Source organism: Mustela putorius, unplaced genomic scaffold, assembly GCF_011764305.1.
Source record: "Mustela putorius furo isolate JIRA1106 unplaced genomic scaffold, ASM1176430v1.1 tig00000813_pilon_pilon_pilon, whole genome shotgun sequence".
Taxonomy (NCBI): domain Eukaryota; kingdom Metazoa; phylum Chordata; class Mammalia; order Carnivora; family Mustelidae; genus Mustela; species Mustela putorius.
The window spans coordinates 7184051-7202873 of record NW_025421485.1 but is presented as its reverse complement, the minus strand read 5'-3'; positions in this window follow the sequence as shown (position 1 = coordinate 7202873).

Sequence of the window (18823 nt, the reverse complement as noted above, 5' to 3'; positions counted from 1 at the left end):
ATGTGGCTAGTGACTGTGCTAAATGACAACGATGAGACTTCACTTTATTGGTTTTCAGCTGACTTTTACTACAATTCTTCTAGTGTTTCCAAGTAAGAAAAATGATGGTCCTTTGCTTGAGATAACTGTTGTTACATAAAAAAATTGCCTTCTATCCCAGTTCATTAATGTACTTATAAGGAATTGTAAGGTTCATAAAGTTTGTTTTTAGCATCTATGGGGATTCCCTATATATGGGCTTCTTGGGCCCTTGAGGTAGATTTACTTTTAAGGCTTTTGAAATTTGCTTCCAAATTATCCCTCAGAATCCTTACATCAATTTAGATTTTGCAGGTGTGTATATGTGCCAATGTTTTAGATTTATGAAGCTTATCAGAAGGAACATGTGTTTTGGTATATATACCCTTCCATCTGGTGGCCCAGACAAGATCAAAGAACCAACAAGTTCCCTGAGTATCCTTCCAGAATCTCCTCAAGCACAAGATACAAATATATACTTGTTTCCATCCTTTTTTCTGGACGAGTTGAATGTATGTGGAATATGCTTATATGTACCAATAGCATGCCATCATTATGTGTTTTAACAGCTGGACAGAATCTCTGGAATAGAGACAGGCCCAGTCATTTAAATAGCCCCCACTGACGGGCATATTGCTAGATTTCAGTACTCTGCTGTGGTGGACAACACTTTTCCACCATCATTTGCGTACGTGTACACATGGATACACCCGCAGAAGCCTCAACGTGGGGAACTGTCCGAGAGCGCGGGCACATGCAGCTCTGACAGCCACTACCAAACTGCCCTGCAAAAGGTTTTAGTGACTTGCAATCCATCATCTGTGTCTGACTGTGGCCACTGATGCAGACCACCAACAGTGTGATGAAATTCTTTACTCTACTAAACACAGATAAAAATGGTCCTCGGTGTGGTTTGTAGTTACTCTTCTCATGCCTGAGAGAATCTGAGCATCGTTCCACATGCCTGGGAGCCACTTGTAGCTCCTCTCTTATAAACGGTCCACTTACCTACCCTTCACCCAGGTTCCTACTGTTCTGTTAGTCATTTCACAAAAAGTTTCTTAGAATTTTTTATATATAACAGAGGTCAGTCTTTTGGGGGTAGGAAATATAAGCATTTTTATAAGCATGCAGAAGGGCTTTTTGTAGTTTTTTTTTTTTGTACTTTGTCAAATGTATCATTATTCTCCTGTGTTACTTATAAATTTGGAACCATATTAAAATTGTCTTCCTCAAAACAAAGCTTAAGGTCACGTGCCTCTATTTCTTTTCATATGTTGATGGTTTAATTTTTTATATTCTAATACCTGATCATTTTGGAATTACACTGGTATACAGTTTAAGGTATGGGCCGACCCTTCATTTTTCTTTTGAGAAACATGTTGTTTGAGAAGGGTGAGGAACTTGGAACCAACTATTCTTTTTGCCCTTACTAGTGGCTTTCTGCACAGTTGCCCTATGGATTCTTTCTTTTTAAAGCCATGAACTTCATTCAAGTATGACTGGAAGTTGATTGTCACCTGTCACCTTTCCATGTCACAGAGTGGAGGCTTTCAATATGTAGATTCCAATCTTTCATTCCAGGAAAGTAACTACTCTCCCTTGCAACATTAAATACTCGTACATCAGTGTGTTCCGATGCTTCTTTGGGGACCCCAATTATATGTGTGTGTTACCATTACTTTTCTAGTCTTTCATTAACTATCTTGTTCTTTTTTTCTCCTTTTTAATCCTTTGTTTTCCTATCACCTTCCCCATATCTCTCATTTATAGCCTGTCTCTTGGTAGATTTGGTGAAGCATCTACTCTCCCATACCTCACGTTTTTGATGCTTCTGTTTCTTTGCTCCCATTTTGTTCTGGAGTTATGTCAGCACGGTTGATCTTCTCACCAGCTTGCCATTTCTTCCTCCGGTTAGACTTCTGAACTGTGATCTTTCCTCTCAGAGTTAACTATTTCAATGTCTTTTGTGTTGCTGTTGTGATTTTCATCAGGAAATAACTGGGGAATTTTCCATTGCTACATGACAACACTGTCTGACAAGTGATTGATTGTGTGCTACCAGGTTTTCTGTATTCACTTCTTAAGTATCTGTGTGTCTCTGCTGTCTTCCTTTTTACTACTTAGTATTGGATGGTCTGGATCCTCTTAGATCCCCTCACTGATTAATGAGAGTGGTGGGTGTTGGGGAGAAACCAGTATGGCAGGATAGCGATGCAAAGTTCAAAGCTCAAAGGCTCTATAGTTTACACTGCCCCAGAAACTGTTTCCTTCTAATAAAATGTGGGGAACATTCTATGCCCTACTCTATCTTCCCCCAGACTCAGACTAGTCCAGAAAGAGTTCTCCCACCATCGCTGCTCTTCCTGGTGTCCAAACCACTGCTATCCCTCCCTTGGGAAACACTGTCACTTCAGGGTGACAATCTTGCCTATTCCAAGGTCACCTGCTGTGTCTCTCAGTAGTTCTGGCATCTCCTCTTCCACTCCTCACACCAGATTTCTGCATGATCTTGGGTTCTTTTGATAGGCTTTATGTATATTTTAGAAATCTGTGGATTTAATGTGTGGCTAAATTCAACTAAAAGTGGAGATTGTACTTTTTTTTTCCTTTTTTACATTTTCCTTGTTGCTTTTATATATCTTCTGAAAGGAGGAAAAGGCAGGAGCCTGCCTTGTGCATACCCTCTCCCAGGACATACCCTGACTACTTCCAGCACAGAATTCTCTTCACTCACATTGTCTATTGTGGAATGTTCCCTGGATTTGAAAATCTTGATTCCTCTTGTCTAGAGACATAGTTTTTTTGTTTTTGGCTTTTCTTTCTTTCTTTCTTTTCTTTTCTTTTCTTTTCTTTTTTTTTTTTTTTTACACATTTTGACCATGTCTCTAGATAGGTAGCACGAGTGCTACCAGTGTTATACCCTGGGAATCATACAAATGCAAATTCGCAGGCATATCAATGACAGACAAATCACAGCAGCAGCACAGGAGTCCCCAGCTGAACTAGCTGTGCTGCACCAATTCTCTGTTTCCATTTCATTCATTTCATTTTGCTCTGCCTTCTCTCTTTTTTTTTTTTTCTAGACATGTTCCATTATATTCAGTTTATGAGCCATTAGTAACTTACTATTCTCTTTGAAAATCCCCCATCTAGAGGATCTATTCATTCTGTGTCTAGGATTTATGGGGTGCCTTCTTTGGGCCATACACTGTGCTGGGTGTTTTCATATGACTGTGTACAACGTATGCATCCGAATGTGATCTCTATCTTCATGAAAGTTTAAAAAAAGGCAACTACAAGGTCAAGAGAATTAAGTAATTATAAAGAGGATGACAGTGACATCGCAACTGATTTTCATTTATTCTGTTCACAGAGTTAACAAATAATTTGAACATTTTTATCTAACTTATTTTTTAAAACATCTATGCCAGCTTGGCAAAGATTATGCTATTTTTCAAGTAAGAAAAAAACTAAGGTTCAGTGGTTTCATGACCCGCTCAAGACCATAGTCAGTAAGTCCTAAGATTGGACCAGACTATTTAAGTCTTAGTCACTGCCCTTTGTCTCTCATTAAACACAGACTCAACTAACATGATTAGCTGTCAAAGAAGGTTAAAAAAGAAACTTTATTTGAAAGACTGAAATATCAGCATGGCAACAAAAGTAATTGTCATTTAATAATCCAACATTAGTTCTAGGGGACATATCTTAAAATGAGTAGTTAAAATCACAACAGCAACAACACCATCCCCAAACTCTCACTCTCTCTCTCTCTCTCTCTCTCTCTCTCACACACACACACACACACAGGCATGCACACCACACACACCCCTCAGGGGTACTCTTTAGAGTAGAGATCTTGCTAGTAACCTTGGTCTCCTGAGAACTGATACCAGTTGGTAACAAGATTAAGAGAAAACGGACCAAGTGGTATATTATATGGACATATTTGTATGCAGGGCAGCTTGGGATCTGGAGGCAGTTAGCAACTACTTGTAACATTTGGAGTCTGAGGACCACTTCTAGAACCCTCCTCTCTTGGGAGAGTGGGTCCATAATTGAGCATTATGCTAGTGGAGATCAACCCAAAACACAGAGAAAGCTGACCACAAGCCCTCCAAGGAAGACAGACCCATGCAGAAGACAACAGATGACACCCATACCAGGACAGGGGCTCATTTGTGGAGAAGGACATTTGGTAAAGTGGGCCAGGCTGGCAGAGTCAAGGATCACTCTGTGAAAAATAAAGGAAGAAGCACTGGGACAGTTTTCATCAGAGCAATAAGCCTCACTCAGAAGCACTATACCCTGGTATGGCAACTGTGTAACCCACACTTAGGAAGCACCTGAGACCTTCCAGGTCCACCTGGTTTCACGATCTGCTCATGTGTGTGTTAGCCATCCATGACTTGGCCTTGACCCTGGTTTTACTGAAGACCAGTGTCAGCCCCACCATCCAGACACCCTTGGAAACTTGTAGCTGGTGTCCTTAACTGCTATGGTCCATCAGCGACAGTCCAAGACAAAGCTGAGGGGTTGAAAATCGGGTGATTATGAAAGAAAACAGTAAAGCAGAGATGGGAGGGCTCTGCATAAAGAGAAAAGAGAAACAAGAGAGAGCCTGTGCTTTCCTCAGAGACAGCCTGCATCATCACCACAGACTTCAGTAGGAATGTCCAGACATAGCTGTATGAGAACACTTCCAAATGTGGTTCATGAACTTGTTCACATTCAGCTGTGCCGCACAGGGGGCCCAGAGTTCCGTCCTAAACTATGGCCAGGTTTCTTTCCAGGGAACACCAACATGTAGTTACAGGTCAACAGCTTTTTGCCAGGGACTCTCAGCAGCACTCTGGGGAAGTCATACAGAAGTCCAGTGAAAATTATTTTATTTAACTAGTACAAGTCTAAAACTCCATGAAGACTTCATTCATTCATAAATTGGTTTGTTCTTCCTCTAAAATATACTTTACCATATATACCGAATATATTGCCAGAGGCTGATCAGATCAGAGCCTGGCATATTGCAGGCATGCAATGGATATTTTACTGAATAACAGAGGGGAAGAGACAACATCACCAGAAAAACGTTTGTGTAAGACTCTGATAATGCATAAAGAACCAAATCCCAGCCTTCAGGACACAGGGACTGGGAGACAGTCACATAAACTGCAGGGTGCTGAAGGTGAGCGCCCATCCCCCACCCCACCAGCACATGCTGTCCCCAAGCCATCTCTCTCTTTCCTCCACTTACTTCCAAGTAAAGTGATTTGTTGTTGCCCCGTGGACTCCTGACCGGTGTACCCAACTTTCCACTGAGTCCCTCCGCTTAGGAGTCCCGTGGACACATCAAATCCAAGTGGCAAAATCTAATGTTTTCCCTCCTTCAACCTCCTCTAACTGGTCGTCAAGCTTAGTTAGTTCCGTTTGGTTAAATTCTCTCAGATCTTTTCTTCTCTTCACCTCATAGCAACTGCCTTCCATCAGCCTCTGTAATGTCAGTCTGACACTCGTGCTACCCACTGCTCAGGGAGCCCCAGTAGATTTCTAGGTTATCTCGCTGAAGACTGACCCTAAGTGGCATTCTGTCCTGACCGCCTACTGACCAATTACGAGGGCGAAGAGAGTGTGACAACCTCAGAACTTCTCAGGGGACTCTGCTTGTTAAGACTGGACCTCCTTCATGAAAGGAAACCTGGGTCCTGTTCTATACTGTTGAGTGTGGGATGAGGAAACGTCCATCTACCTCAGTGAGGTCAACCAGCTGCAGTCTGAAGTAGAAGCAGACTTCTGGTTGGATTTCCTGTTCCTACCTCTTTGAATCACCTTGTTTCATCCTTCACACTCTCCGGGGGCTCTGCACATGTCAAGGGGGAGTGAACACTGGCAGTGACAGATTTTCTCTTTCAGAGCCAGCCTGGGCCTGGACAGCCCAGGCCTCTGGGTTCCTATCCACCCCTCCCCCACCTCCATATGCTTCAGAACCAAGAAAGAGCACTGGGGAGCCAGGCCTCCTTGGGATGCATTTGAAGTGCAGGCAGAACACATTCTGCTCTGAGGCCTCAGTGCTTTGAAGAGGCAGGTTCACAGCCCTCAGCGCTATTTCCCTGAGAGAATCGGTGGGAAGCTCAGGGACCAGCAACCTGTGCGGAAAACACATCACAGAACGTTCCTGCTCGGCAGGCCCTGCACCGCTGGCTGATGGGAAACTCCACAGGTTCCCTCCGCTGAATATACGAGTAAAATCTGGGGCAAGTCTAAGGAAGCAGCGTGTTCTGGAATTAGCTAAGAAAACGATACGCTTTAAGGCTGTGATCCTGCATCCCTTCCTGGTAGGGCAAGTAGGCACCTACGTCCCCTGCTCGAGCGACACCCAGCCCACATCCTCCCCGCCCTCCCACACAGAGCGCTCGCATCCTATCTGCACCCCAGGTTCACACCTGCCCCCACCCACGCCTGCCTCTTCCAGGCTCTACTTCTCAGCGGCCCTTTATCCTTCAGATACTTGTGCATATGATGTACCAGCTTTAAGCGAACCAGAGTGGGTGAAGGGCGACACATGTGATGGAAGAGGGGCCAGATGAAAAGGTTCACATTTGCACATGCACACAGTCAGATGCACACATACGTGTGTGTACTTTATGCGAATGTTCACAAAGCACTTTCATTATCTCACTGGTCATTAGAATCTCTTTTGAACAAGGTAGTAGAATAGCCCCTATTTTGTAAATAAACAAGTCTAAAATTTCAGAGGCCAGAATGCTCCTAGGGTCCAATAGCCAGTCTGTGACAAACTGAAGGAAAATTGTAGAACTTCCAGCCCACATCGCCCTCAGCTCCCAGATATTATGCTGCCTTCCTACATGCTTTTTAACATTTTAAATCTTGTTTTCTAGAATGAATTATGAACTATTCTGTGACATCATTCTCAAATCCACCTCTGTGGAAGAAATGGAATGCAGCAGAATGACAGCAGCCAGGAGCCACAGGCACACTGGACTCCAACCCAGAGCATGCAGGGAAGCCCTCACCTGCAGCTGTGGCCACACATATCCAATGCTGAATGTCTAAAACACTCATTTGCCGGACATGAAAATTCCAGAAATTACCATGTTAGCTATTATCAGAGGTGGTGTTGACAGACGACAGCCCACTACTGTCATCCTAAGGGGCTACATTTGGCTAAAAGGAAATAGAGTCGACTCTCAATATTCACAGGTTCCGTATGTGTGAATCTGTCTATTCTCTAAAACTTGTATGTAACCCTCAAAGTCTGCCAACGTCACTCAGGAACATGCGCAGGGAGGTACCATACTTGAGTCACTCCGCGGGCATGTGCTCAGCTCAGAATGGACACAGCATCACTCTGCTTCTCGTTGCCACTCTCTTACTGTGGACAAGTGTCCTTCTCATGGTCGGATTCATGTCACCTTTCCCAGGTTCATTTCTGTGCTTTTTGCTGGTGATTTTGTGGCTTAAAATTGCCCACAAGCATGTGGGTGCAGCCTAGTGTTCCAAATGTGAGAAGGTGGTAAGATGCCAGTAGGGAGAAAATCACATTATGTAAGCTTCATCCAGGTGCCAGGTACAGTGCTATTCAGTTCAATGCTAATGAATCAATACTCTATGTTAAATAAGGTTTCTCTATACGGAAACACACATTTAGCAAAATTATATACTAATCCATTGACAAAGATGTTGTTACTAGAGGCTCTCAGGAACCCAGCCCTGTATTTCCCCCAGGAGCAATGGCTCAGTATTTGTTAATTCATTATGTATGATAACTTTGTAGAACTACTGTAAATAATAAGAAATGACTATAAATAATTTTGTTGCTATTTTTCTCTATGTTGCTTTATCATAAGTTCTGAGAAAAAAAAGTTTAATAAAATTCAGGTCTTGTTATTTCTATTTGATGTTTTTAAATACTGAAAATAACTCAAGCACCCCCCAATAACAACCTCAGTGTCTTCATAAACAAAATAAATATGCACTGAGCACCTACAATGATCCAAGCACTGTCCCAGGTGTAGACATTCAATGCTGGATGTGCCAGACGTTGTCACTATTCCCTGAAGTGTATGGGCCCAGGAGAGCAGCAAACACAAACAAGTGATCACATAAATAAATGAAAGAAATTAAGTTGTGGTAAATGCTAACATGAAAGAACGAGGGGCTCAGAATGGCTGGAATTAAAAACAAGAAAAAACAAGTGTTGGTGAGGACATGGAGAAAAAGGAACTCTCGTGCACCATTGGTGGGAATTCAAACTGCTGCAGCCACCATGGGAAACAGTATGGAGAGTCCTCAAAATTAAAAATCTAATTACCATATGATGCAATAATCCACTAGTGGGTATTTACCAAAAGAAAACAAAAACATTAATTTGAAAAGATATCTGATACCTTTATGCTTACTGCAGCTTTACTCACAATAGCCAAGACATGGAATCAAGCCAAGTGCACACCGACTGTTGAATGGGTAAAGAAGACACAGTTTATACCACAATGGAATATTACTCAGCCATAGAAAAGAACAAAACCTTGCCATTCATGACCACGTGGATGGAGCTAGAGGGTATTATGCTAAGTGAACTAAGTCAGAGAAATACAAACATCGTATCATTTCACTTATAAGTAGAATCTAAAGAAACAAAAAAATGAACAAACAGAAACAGTTATAAATACAGAAAAAAAAAAAAAAACTTGGAGGTTGTCAGAGGGGAAAAGAGGGGATGGCCAAATAGATGAAGGGAATTAAGAGGTACAAACTTCCAGTTCTGAAGTCATGGGGATGAAAAGTACAGCATGGGGAATATAGTCAATAATATTATAATAACGGTGTATGGTGACAGATGGTAAGTACACTGACTGTGGTGGGCACCACCTAATGTACAGAATTATCAAATAGTATGTTGTTCATCTGAAACTAATATAACATTGCACCTTAACTGTTCTTCAAAAAATAAAACCAATATAAAATAAAATAAGAAAAAATTTAATTTAATTTAATTTAAAAAATAAAAGAAGCAGCAAGGGAGAGATAGAAACCAATGGAACAAGAGCCACTTTGAAACTGAATGGTTAGAAAAGGCCTCTGAAGGTGAGATATCAGTCACTTGGGCAAGAATAATAAAGAATTAACCATGTCATATGTGAGACGGGGAGACCATTTCAGTTAGAGGAAACTGGCAAGTGCAAATGTCCTGGGGCTAGAAAGGAATGCAGCCAGTTCAGGTGAATGATAGCCTGGTATCTATAGGGAAGAAAAGGTAGAGACTAGTGTGTGAAAAGGTACTTTTCAGTTGTCTTGGACATAGATATTATTGCATATTCAATAGATGTCACAGTCCTCCATCAAAAATGTTTAATTTCTTTAATGCTTTATTTGCCTACATTGCATGTTTCCCAGGATTGGAGCTTTTTGTTATTGACCAAATTCACCAAATTCTGTCATTTCACCAAATTTATCTTCAATACCTAGCCCAGCACTTGGCACAGAAGAGGTAGTAAATAAGGCTTTGACTAAATGAATTAATGAAAACCATTTAGCATGATCAAATAAAATTATTATTATTACTTCTAGCTGTCCTACAAACAGAGCTGGTTTCCTGGGATCCTTCCATATTATTATTGTACCTTTCAATGTCTAGCTCTCATGACAGCCCTGAAAATCCCCTTCTCCTGATGAGGAACACATCCTGCAGAGTGGTCACATGCCTTGTCCAAAGCCACAGAGCCAGTGACAGAGTGAGAAATAGAATCTAGGTCTTCTTGGCTCACAAGCCCCTGACCTCTGTTTTCACTCTGACTGCATGGGACTCTTGTCTCCACTGGAATTTGGCAGCACCATGTAGGTCTCCTCTGGCTTGCTCCCTTTAGTGAATGACACATCATAAAAACTGCGCTAGTGGGTGCCTGGGTGGCTCAGTGCGTTAAGCTGCTGCCTTCGGCTCAGGTCATGATCTCAGGGTCCTGGGATGGAGCCCCACATTGGGCTCTCTGCTCAGCAGGGGACCTGCTTCTCCCTCTCTCTCTGCCTACTGTGATCTCTCTCTGTCAAATAAATAAATAAAATCTTTAAAAAAATGTGCTATTTTCCTAATTCTGCTGTAACAGATCTCCATGAATCTGTGCTTAAAACAGTGTAAATTTATTGTCTTTCAGTTCTGGAGGTCAGATGTCAGAAGTGGGTTTCACCAGGCTGAAGTCAACAGTCTGAACACCCCTTAAGAAAACGGACGTCTTTGCCTCTCTCAGCTCTTAGAGGCATCAGCACTCCTTGGCTCTGACTCCCTATTCCACTTTCAGAGCCAGCAGCATGGCATCTTTTAAGTTCAGTCTCTCCGATCTTTTACTCTGACTCTGATGCTCCTGCCTCCCTCTTATTAGGACCCTTGTGATAACACTGGTCCCACCAAGCCAAGCCAACACAGGCCCCTATCTCCAGCAGATGCCAAACCCACTTTGCCATGTAAGGAAATATTCACAGATTTCAGGGAATATGACACGGACATCTCAGAGTACGGGGATTATTCAGCCAACCACACATCATTTTCATGACTATTTGTCTTATCAGATAGGTGCAGTAGTGGCCTTGAGAACACACCTCTCAGATCTCCAGATGACCAAGGATCCAGCTGCTATTACCTGACATCATCGCTGCAACGCCAAACTCCCATGGGCTTCTCCTAGCATGTCTGCACTTGACAGGGACACCAAGGCTGGTCCTTCTAAAGGGATTCAGGACTCCTCTGATAGACACCTTTGACCTAAGGATAGCTAGCAGCTTGGCTGAACTTTTCTGAGAAGTTCATGGCTACCCAAGACACTTTCTTCCAAACTCTGTTCCTCTGTCCCTCCTTCCTCTACTCAGGGTCCAATTAGCACATGTTCTAAAGGCTCTCCCAGCCCCTCCTGGCTCTCTCTTCATTTTGTCTTTCCCCCAATAACTTTCCTGCATGTTTAAGCCACCACGGCACCCATTTCTTGAATGTCTGGGGCAAACACAGGTGTCGCAGGATTTCAGAAAAAGACTGCATTATTTCCAGTTGTACCTAGACAGGAAGAACTTCTGCCATGCGACAGATTAGGCAGCCTCAGCCCTCTTCTCAATTAGATCATGACACGTTCATTTCCTAGGGGCACGTGTGACTTGGTTCACGGCTGCTGAACTGAGTGAGTTCTTCTGAGTTAACATGAAAAAGCCATCTTGCTAATTATAAAGAATAATCTTTTTTGGAAGCCATGTGTATAAATACTCTGCAGAAATGTGCTTAACTGATTTATTTAGCAGGATTCTTCTCCACTGATAGATCTGAAGTAAAATTCAAAGTTTATTGAACAATTACCAGACACAATCTCTAGAGTCTATATTCATGGGGGCTTTGCTGTGGGGTAGATGAACTCAATGGGAAGGGTGGGGAGCATCAAGAGACAAAGGTGAGGTTTTCTGGGCTCAATCCCTGAGGACCTTCAAGTCATTTCATTATAAAGAGCCAGAGCATGGGGCTGCACGGTGTCTACAGTCCTCAGGCATCCATGCTGGATGTCTGGGGGACTTTTCTCAAAGAAGACACACGTGAACACATAAAGCCAGCCTTCCCTGAGGCAGAGACATGGGGACCAATTTTTAGCATCTGAAACAGGATCAGGATAATTTAGGAAGATATTCTCTTTGGGGGGAAAAAAAAGGTAAAAAATGCAGATTGAGTAACTGAAATCTGTCCTCACTTTGACCAAAGCATTTTAAGAGTGGATGTGTTCTCTGTAGGTAGTAATTGCACTCTTAAGTGAATAGATTAGAATCATAAAATCTGGGTTTAGTTCTGGCTTGGATAAAGCAAGTTGCTGTCTAAGCCTTGGTTGTTTCCACTAATGTGACATTTGTAAGTTACAACCATTTCACGAGGTTTGGGACAAATTAAATCAGATAAGGTAGGTGAAAACACTTCTCATATCATAACTTACCACGCAAATATAGACTGAGTGACCTTCACTTCTTTGATCCTTGAAGTTGGATACTGGCCAAATTACTGTCCATTTAGTACAGTGTAGATGTTTGAAAATTTGGCCTAATCCCAGTACCCAGACTGGCTGGAGGGTTTTACTCTTTCTCCTCTACAAGCCCACTTTTATTCTGCCCACCCATCCCCTGAACAACTTTCCTGTATGCCCTTCTCATTCTGTACTGGAGAACCGGGGCCACCAAGGCTTACAACAGGTGTAGGGGTGGGGGGTGAAGAACAGGTGCTCTTTTGTGATGAGAAAACACGGTACCCACAAAACCGAGTTTTTCACTCCTTTCACTCTCTTTTTACAGACGTAGGCCTCAAGTAGCCCCCACGGTAGCCTATTTCAATTAAAATTAAGCACTAATACAGTGATCGTTGGAGTCATCTATAGCTGTATTCTTCGCCATTGTCTTTATCAGGGTGCGTGTTTCAAATCTTCAAGAAACGACCTACACACGAAAGGCTCAGACGCAATCCATCCTAAAGCAGAACTTTCCCAGCATGTCCTACCAGCATTTCAGAAGCAGGCGTGATGGGCGTGCGGAGGAAAGGGCAGAGGGAGCCGAATAACCCCGTGTGCAACAAACTAAGCCCCTCCGATGTGCCACTTGGCCTTGTCACCCAAATCACTCAGTACTCTGTAAACACAAACCTCACCACCACCCCAAATAGTCAAGTGAATTGGGACAACGGGAATCCCCCAACTGAAAGGCATCGGTGGGACTCAAGGGGGTTCTTTCTCTATCACAATCTATCCAATAACGTGTTTCTGAACCTCCTCGGCCATCAACCGAAGGCCCTTCAATGTACGAGGTACAGCAGGGGCAGGGGCTGCAGGGACACGCTTCCAGGGGTGACTGGGCCGAGCACAGGGCCCGCCCCCAGCCCTGTTCCTGGGCCTCGGGAAGCAGCTTCTCAGGAGCAGAGCTCCCAGGCAGGGCGGTTCCCTCCCTGAGCTTCCTGCCTGCGGAGCCGTCCCGGGAGGAATCCGACGTGTTGGCACCAGGTTCTACGCCTCCTTCGGACCTTGGGCGGCTGTGGAAAGTAGTGCGCAGGATGGAAAGGGCCTCTCCTCCACAACGCCCTCACCCAGGAGACACGGACACTGGCTTAACCATCGCCAACACACTTGCTCCAAGGAGATGCTGCGTAAGCCTGCATGAACTTCCAGGCCCACTTCCGGGACAGCGTTCGGCTTCCGGTCCCACTTCCGGGATGGTATTCAGGTTCCAGTCCCACTTCCGGAGCAGCGCTTGGCTTCCAGCCCCACTTCCGGGATGGCGTTCGGGTTCCAGCCCACTTCCGGGGCAGCGGTTGGCTTCTGGTCCCACTTCTAGGACAGCGTTCAGGTTCCAGTCCCACTTCCAAAGCAGTGCTTGGCTTCCCGTCTCACTTCCAGGACGGCGTTCAGGTTCCAGTCCCACTTCCGGGGCAGCGTTCAGCTTCCGGTCCCACTTCCGGGGCAGCGTTCAGCTTCCAGTCCCACTTCCGGGATGGCATTTGGGTTCCAGCCCACTTCCGGGGCAGCGTTCAGCTTCCGGTCCCACTTCCAGAGCAGCGCTTGGCTTCCGGTCCCACTTCTGGGATGGCGTTCGGGTTCCAGCCCACTTCTGGGGCAGCGTTCAGCTTCCGGTCCCACTTCTGGGGCAGCGGTCGGCTTCTGGTCTCACTCCGGGATGGCGTTCAGGTTCCAGTCCCACTTCCGGGGCAGCTCTCGGCTTCCGGTCCCACTTCCGGGGCAGCGCTCGGCTCCCACGTGGCGGAGAAGCACTTCCGGAGGTGGCAGGGCCTCCCTCCAGGCGGTGCGACCTCAGGGCCTGGAGCTCCCGGGGCCGGCACGTCCTGCTTTGTTCCCAGCAGCTCTTGGCGCGGAATGAAGGCGCTGAGGGAGGCGCCGCGTAAGCTCGCCGTGCGGAATGACTGCAGGCCGCACGCGCGGCGCCCGGTCGAGCGCGACTGGCTGGGCCGCTGGCTCCGTGCTGCGGGCGCTCTGGTCTCTAAAGACGGTGTTGGCGAGAATGCGATTTCCTTCAGGGCGGGTTCCGGAGGGTCTTCAGGTCTTCAGCATCTTGGCGGTTCCGTGAGCTCAGTCCTTCCTCTCCGATGCGGTTTCTCGCAGAGCTGCGGAGAACAACACACCGTTTATGGTCGTCTGTCGGCGCAGCTGTTACCAGAGCGCGCGCGGCTGAGCCTTCGACCGGAAGACGGCGCCGGTCCCCGCGGCGCGGCCTCGGCTCGGCGTCTGGGCGCGTCTCCGCCCGTCAGCGCTTCCGGCGGGCTTGCGGCGGCCGGGCGCTGCGCTCACCGTCCGCGCGCGGTGGTGCACACGCGTGCCGCGCACGCGCACGAACACTGCCCCTCCGGCCGGCCGCTGCTGCCTCCGGACACGTCACAGCCCGTCTGAGCCCGGACTCCGCTGACGTGTTTGCTCGTTGCGCGCAGGGTTACCGGCCGGGGCGCGGCCTTCGTGTTAGAGCTTCTCGAGACTTTCCTCTGGGTCGTGGGCGTTGACACGCGGGCGTTTTCTCTTGTGAGAACACTGCACTCGACTGCACCTCTTCACGCGTCACGCCGGCGGCTGAGCCGGTTGACAAGCAGGGAGTGAAGCGCTCCTACCATTCCACTGTTTCTCAGGTAAGTCACGTAAAAACTGATGCCCTTTCATTGCAATTTGCAACGAATGAAACATATTTCTTTTAAATCGAAGCCCCTCACGGCCCTCCACGCAGTCACAGAAAGTTCTCTCTGCCTTTCCCTCGTCCCCCTCACCTCGCCCGGGGCCGCCCTTACAGCTCCACCTGCGCTGACTCCCACTGTCAACCCAGCGTTCGGCCGGCACGACGTGTCGCACCTGCACTGAGGGGCTTCTCGGCACCGGCTGAGATCCAGCTCCGGCATAGGAGTGTCACCGGGCATGGGGACAAGGACACTGGCTGGGTGAGCCAGGCAACACCGCCGGGGCGGAGCAGCGGGCAGCGTAAACACGGCCACGGTCATCTCTGTCCAAGCCGGAACATGATTTGAAGAAACGTCGGGGATTTGGGGAGCAGCCCCCGTGCTGACGTGCGTGACACAGGCTAGGGAAGGCAGTGGCCGTCTGAGGAAAGGGTCAGGCGTGGTGCTGACTAGCTGAGGGCCCTGCTCCAGCCACTGTCCTGCCTAGAGCTTCAGAAGCTGCATCTAGGAAAGGAAGCAGTGATCACAAAGGAATCCGAGCTCTCCGCAGATGGCTGCGGTTCATGGTGTCCAGTGTGAGAACCCCTCCCGCAGCGGGGACACGGGCGGCGCTGGCTCGGTGTGTGGTGGTCTTTCTCGGCCAACCTGTGTATTCCCTGACTCCGTCCTGGCGACTCCCCGCTCCTCCTTTTCTGTGGGGCAACAGGTCTCCTGAGCCCTTTTCAGGATGTCTGGCCACGGAGAGCCTCTCTAGGAAGCTACTTCTCCCCCAGTCTTCCCAAGCACACACTCTGGCTCTGACCCTCTCTTACTTATTCGCTCGCTTGAATGTCTCAAAGGAATCACAAATCCAGCTTCAAGGCCAAATTACAATTTTCCTCCAGATCTGATACTTTGAGTGCTTCCAATCTCTTGAAAGTTGTACCAGACAGAAATCCAGAGATCATCTGACTTTCCTTCCCACCTCACCCCACACAATTCAGAAAGGCCTGTCAAGTTCTTCCTCCAAAACATTTCTCAATCCCATCTACTGCTTTCAGTGTACCCTGCAAAATCCTGGCCCAAGCTACATCATCTCTCAGCTACAGACACGGCCTTCTAGCCAGCATCCCTCCATGTACTCTGTCTTGCTCCATCCAGTTCTCCCCACTGGAGCTAGATCGGCCAGTTTATGGTCTATGGTCACATTTGCTGACGACATCCCATGGCTCTAGGAATAAAGTCTACCATTGCTCACATAGGACCCCAGGACACCCTCCCTGTCTGGCTCCTGTCTATTTCTGCGTTTTTTTTCTTGGTCTTGATGCATGCCCCCCCCAACCCCCACTCTCCCGCCTTCTCAGTCCCTTGAAAGTCTGCATTCTTTCTGCCTTCGTCAGGCTGCCTCCTCCACCTGGGATGATACTCACTCAGCTAGCACCTACAAATCTTCATGCCAGCCCCCTTTCTCCAGTTGTCCTTCCCTAATAAGCCTCATCCAGTTTTATCTGTTCACCCAGAATTAGAGCCATCCAATTTGTATTATGTATCTGTTAATGTGATTATTTCATTAATATCTCTTTCCATGAAGGTGGGGATCATATCTGGATTTGATCTCTATGAAGTGTAAACCTGGCCCATTGTAAGAATTTAGTAAATATTTAATAAATTCATTAACTGTATGCCATTGCCATCTTACTTTTAAAAGAAACATCAGGGATTTTTTGTTGTTAGTATCACTGAGCCACATCAAGTACAACTTTGCAAATGTACATTATAAAATACTTGAAAGTCAGACTACTGGGGGCTGGAAGAAGGTGGGAGGGAAACAGGAGGCATTTGACACAATTTCTCAAATAGACTCTAGGAAAAAGATGTGGTCTAGTGAGATTTATAGATGGCTAGGCTGCTTATCACGTCTTAGTCACTGCCTCCTGGCCCTCCTACTGAAGCTTCAGTGACTTCTAAACAATGGAGATAACACTACAAGAATTAAATTAAACACCTGGCACATAATAGATATTAGTGATGATTATTAACACTATTCTTGCTCCAAGTAGCGCTACAAGTTCCAGGTTCAGGCTGAGCCAGAATTCCTATGACCTGACCTTTGGGACAAAGCCTTTCTTGGGCTCGGTGGCTGATGAGTAAAACCCCATTCTTTCAATGCTTGTATCTCAAGCACTCTCTCTTCTTTCCAGGTGCAGTAAATGGGAGATCTTGCCTTCTACCTGCACACTGTGTGACCCCTTAGCATTTTTATTTAAAACTAGAACTCTGCTCTGGATTGTTCCTTCTGTAGCAAGTGTTGCTTTAAAAACACCTACTCTTCCCACTATAGCTGACTCTTCGTTCTTTATCAGTCCAGACAGGGTTGTGACTTTGCCTTTTCTGAAGAGTGCACTCCACATAAAATCTGTCTTATTTAGGAGAAGCACGTAAAACTGAATTCACAATGAAATTTTGATTTGGTGACTTCAAAACAGCTTCCCCTGACATTTATGTGAGTGCTCGTCACCCTTGGGCTGCAGGTGTGAATTACAATCTAAGTGAAACAATCCCCATTGCTACCTGGAGCTCACCTCGGCCTCGTCACTTTTTTTTTTCTTTCTGTTTTTGGAATGGAAAATAGTAAAAAGTTATTTTCAGAAATGCATACCATCATTCTGAAAGTCAAGTTGCCTACCATTAGCACTATTGAATGTGCTAGTCTAAATTATTTAAGCTGAATGTGGAATAATCCATCATGCTTAATAATTATGTACTCCAGTGTGAGAAGATTAACTAAAACTCTAAACATTCACAGCTGAAGTTTGCCAAATCCTTAAAATACAGAGATCCTATATAACAACAACTTGTTCAAAACTGCTCAGTACACTGTAGGTTTTTTAAAAATTTAATTTAATTTAACTTAATTTAATTTAGAGAGAGAGCAGGGTTGGGGGGAGGCAGAGAGAGAATCCTAAGCAGCTTCATGTGCCGCACAGATCCCTATTCGGGGCTCAGTCTCACAACCCTGAGATCATGACCTGAGCCAAAATCAAGAGTGGGAGGCTCAACTGACTGAGCCACCCAGGTGCCCCACACTGTAGTCCTTTTTAAGATTTAAGTACAGTGGAGTACCCTTTTTTTTTTTTTTTCCTACAAAAGATAGTGTTTCATACTAGTATTTGGAGTACAAGAAGAAGGAAAGAAGGCAACAATGTAGATGAAATGCGGAGCTGATAAGTTCCCTTTGGGAAATGTTTCAGCCAGGTTTGTTTTAGAATTCAGTGTTTTTCTAGATTTGAAGAAAGCAAGCAAGTTTGGGCCTTTAACACTGGCAGCCCATAAGTATCTGGGGGCTGCATCTAGTCTTTAAATACACTCCTATTTCCAGTTAAACCTTATATTTACACTAAATGAGACACACAAACAGTTCATGTAAGTAGAGGAGTATTTTGTCACCAAATGAGTTTTGAAGACAAAAGTTATTTTAAAAATTGCTGATCTTTGTTTCAATTTGATTTGGCTTTAGGACTATGTAGATTTCTGGACACCCGAATTGCACTGTTGTGCGTGGGAACGCTGTACTCTCAGAGCCATAAGATACAATTAAAGTGTGTGTAGAAGTTTAGTTTTTAGAGATCTTTCTTCCCCTCCCCTCTTAGCATGTTTTCCTTCTGGTCACTAGGACACATGATTTTTCAGGAGGAATTTTTTTTCAAATTCTCTGAATTCTGAGATGCAGAGGAATGAATCTCTGCTGCGGTGGGCTTGTGAGGGTGGCGAGGGTGGCCGGGGACAAGGGTCCAGACGACAGGTGTGGGAAAGAGTGGGGAGGAAAGGACTAGGTCTCTGAGCAGGTAAAGTTACCTTACCACTGTCTGTCGTGCAAAACACCCAGAGAACTAGAAAATCAGGTCAAGACATGAAAACATTTACATAAATAAAATCATAACCCTGAATTGGGGAGGCTTCATTCCCTGTAGAAAGCACTCTTGTCTAGTTCATCTCCATAGTGACCCACCTTTTCTTGAACGTACACATGGCATATATCAGGTGCTCAACATCAAATCACATGACCCAGTTTCTTTGGGTATCTATTCTAGGCAGCGATCTGGACATACAGAACAAATGAGGTAGTTCTTCTAG